The 3,824-nt window shown below is 46.7% G+C and overlaps 1 protein-coding gene across 1 annotated transcript in view; it reads right to left on the bottom strand.

Moving 5' to 3' along the window:
- Positions 1–3,824, bottom strand: part of tmeff1a (transmembrane protein with EGF-like and two follistatin-like domains 1a) — a 67,372-nt gene that overhangs the window by 24,817 nt on the left and 38,731 nt on the right. The window lies entirely within an intron of this gene.

Genomic DNA, 3,824 nt, shown 5'->3' on the forward strand with positions numbered 1-3,824 from the left:
AAAGTGTGAAAATGGACAGAACAGTCCTTCATATGAAACAGCTCAGAAACTGCTGAGAAACAAACAGAATATCAACAAGTGCATGAAAACTGGAATGAACAAACAAAAGTGATGTTAGCTGCAGCAGATCACAGATATTACATGTGTGTGTGTGTGTGTGTGTGTGTGTGTGTGTGTGTGTGTAGAAGAAGAACAGTGAACAGACACACTATAGAAACACAGTGCACACACTGTATACACTGTAAAAATAAAATGATGACTGTCAAAACATTTTCAGCACAAACTCTTCAGTCCTCCAGTTTTTCTGCTGGATTTGTGTGGAGCCTCCATCAGCCAAACAAAGACAGTTAGAAGATGACAGAAGATACAGCAACAAACACAAAAATGATTTTTCTAGACGTTTGTAGTTGAACACATGTAGAATTATTTCAATCAGCAGCTTTAATACTAGTTGAAGAAACTTTCAGAGTGTGAAGTTTGATATTGTGCATGTGTGTAAAGTGTGTATCTTTACTCTAATACTGATGGCTTCAGCTTTACGTTGCTTTATAATGTTGATAATCACATCTGGACTTACACAGCCTTTCTGCAGTTCCTCACAGCTGGAATCAGTCTCCGTTGTCCCTCCCCTGATGTTTTGTACTTCTTCAGGTCCAACTCATCCAGAACCTCCTCTGACATCTGCAGCATGTAGGCCAGAGCTGAGCAGTGGATCTCAGAGAGTTTCTTCTCTGATCTGTTTTCTGACTTCAGGAACTCTTGGATCTCCTGATGGACTGAGTCATCGTTCATCTCCATCAGACAGTGGAAGATGTTGATGCTTCTGTCAGGAGAGATATCATCACGCTTCATCTCCTTCAGGTTGTTGATGGCTCTCTGGATGCTCCTTGAACTGGTCTTTCTCTGACCCAGCAGGCCTCCTAAGAGTCTCCGGTTGGACTTAAGAGAGAGGCCATGAAGGAAGCGAACAAACAGGTCCAGGTGACCATTTTTACTTTGAAGGGATTTCTCCATGGCCTTCTTCAGGAAGGCATCCACGGTGGAGTAATCCTCCTCCTCCTCCTCCTCCTCCTCCTCCTCCTCTGTCAGGAAGTCCTTCAGTACCTCTGTCTTCTTGTTGGTGTAACAGTGGAACAGGTAGACTGCAGCCAGAAACTCCTGAACGCTCAGATGAACAAAGCAGTAGACTGTTTTCTGGAAGATCACACTCTCTCTTTTGAAGATCTAGGTGCACGAACAGCAACAAACCTCTGACCAGCAGTGTCCAGTCTAAAGTGAACACAGCAGCCTACTGAGGTGGTTTTCTTGCCGGGTTTGGCTCCTGGAGTCAGTCCAGGGTGGACCTAAAAGGGGTAACTGGACTGGACTACTCACACTAGGCGATGCCAGGTTTGGCAGGGTCTCGGGTTCTTGCTTGTCTCACATGCCCTCTTGAACCTTCACACTGTCAACAACTGCTCTAGCGGGGGTTTGAACACACAACTTCTGGATCTAAAAGAATCTCGAGGCAAATCTTAAACCACTGGACCACAACCACCTGCTGACTTCTCCTTCCTAGTCGGAGCTTGTTTGGGCAATACGCCCCCAAACGAGCAGCTGTGTGACTGCATGATGTTGTCCAGGTGGTTGGGTCCGCAGTGTGAAACAAATGAAGGTGTGACATTTTCCACATTCCCCGCCCAATCAAATCCCTGGACTACCTGGTGTGAAAGCAACATAAGAGTGTGCGGTTAGCGGGTTTGAACCCACAAACTTCTGGATCTAAAAGGGGCGTGGCAAACTTAAACCACTTGACCAGTGAACATGGACAAGCATAACCAGGGCACTGACCTCTAGACAATTGAACCAAAAGGACATGAAGAGTGGTTTTCCTTCTACAGGATGAGACAACAAAGTGAAGAACAGAAATGTTCTTCGCAGCTCCACAGGACTGATGGAGGGAGAATCTCAGCATGATTCCTCCCCTCAATTGACCCTGTCTTCTTCTTCCTCAGTACTGAAGATGGTCCAGTGGGGAAGGACGCCGCCCGTCACCGCAGCGACATGGGATCAAACCTCGGCTCCGGCAACCTGAGGTATGCAAAAACTCAAACACAAAACTAAAAACCAAACAAAGTCAAACTAAAACAAAAACTCAAAAACGGAACAAAAACTTCAAACCCGTCCGTTGCGTGCATTCTCGTGCGGAATTTCTGTGGAATTTCTCCGACTTCAACACGCTGACCAACGAGGGAACGAAAAACAGGTGAGTCAAAGGTAAGTGAAGCACTTTCTTATTATAGACAAGAAACAAAACTGATTTCTTAAACATGATTCATCGCTTTGTCATTATATGATGAGCAGAACCTCTGAACCAGCAGTGTCCAGTCTAACAGTGAACACGGCGACAGAACCTCGGAACCGGCAGTGTCCGGTCTAACAAGCGAACACGGCGACAGAACCTCTGAAACCGGCAGTGTCCGGTCTAAACAGCGAACACGGCGACAGAACCTCTGACCGGCAGTAAGCGAACACGGCGAAAGAACGCTGAACCGCAGTGTCCGGTCTAACAGCGAACACGGCGAAGAACCTCTGAAACCGGCAGTGTCCGGTCTAACAGCGAACACGGCGACAGAACCTCTGAACCGGCAGTGTCCGGTCTAACAGCGAACACGGCGACAGAACCTCTGAACCGGCAGTGTCCAGTCTAACAGTGAACACAGCAACAGAACCTCTGAACCAGCAGTGTCCAGTCTAACAGTGAACAACCAGAGCCTACTGAGGTGGTTTTTTGCCGGGTTTGGCTCCTGGAGTCATCCAGGGTGGATCTAAAGGGGTAACTGGACTGGACTACTCAACACAGAGCGATGCCAGGTTTGGCATGGGTCTCGGGTTTTGCTTTTCTCACATGCCCTTCTTGACATTCACACCGTGTCAACAATCTGCTCTGAGCGGGGTTTGAACCCACAACTTCTGGATCTAAAAGAATCTCAGAGGCAAGATCTTAAACCACTGGACCACAACCACCTGCTGACTTTCTCCTTCCTAGTCGGAGCTTGTTTTGGGCAATACCGCCCCCAAACGAGCAGCTGTTGTGACTGCATGATGTTGTCCAGTGGTTTGGTCCGCATGTGAAACCAAGAAGGTGTGTAACATTTTTCCACATTCCCCGCCCAATCAAATCCCTGGACTATCCTGGTGTGAAAGCAACATAAGAGTGCTGCTGTTAGCGGGTTTGAACCCACAACTTCTGGATCTAAAAAGGGTTCAGTGGCAAAACTTTAAACAACTTGACCAGTGAACAGAAACAGTAACCAGGAGCACGGACCTCTAGACCATCGAACCAAAGGACAGAAGACGTGGTTTTCCTTCTAGATGAGACAAACAAAGTGAAGAACAGAAATGTTCTTCAGCAGCTCTCCATCAGGACTGATGGAGGAGAACTTCAGCATGATTCCTCCCTCAATCTGACCCTGGTTCTGTCTTCTCATAGTACTGAAGATGGTCCAGTGGGAAGGACGCCGCCCGTCTAACGCGCGACATGGGATCAAACCTCGGCTCCCGGCAACCTGAGGTATGCAAAAACTCAAACACAAAAACTAAAAAACCAAACAAGTCAAACTAAACTCAAAAAAACCAAAAACCAAAAACAACAAACTTCAAACCGTCCGTTGCGTGCATTTTCTCGTAGAATTTCGTGGAATTCTCTCGACTTCCAAACACGTGACCAACGAGGGAACGAAAACAGGTGAGTCAAAGGTAAGTGAAGCTACTTTCTTATTTAAAGACAAGAAACAAAACTTGATTTCTTTAACATGATCATCGTCCTTTGTCAGTAATAGATG

The sequence above is a fragment of the Larimichthys crocea genome, chromosome II (assembly GCF_000972845.2).
Source record: "Larimichthys crocea isolate SSNF chromosome II, L_crocea_2.0, whole genome shotgun sequence".
NCBI classification, from domain to species: Eukaryota; Metazoa; Chordata; class Actinopteri; family Sciaenidae; genus Larimichthys; species Larimichthys crocea.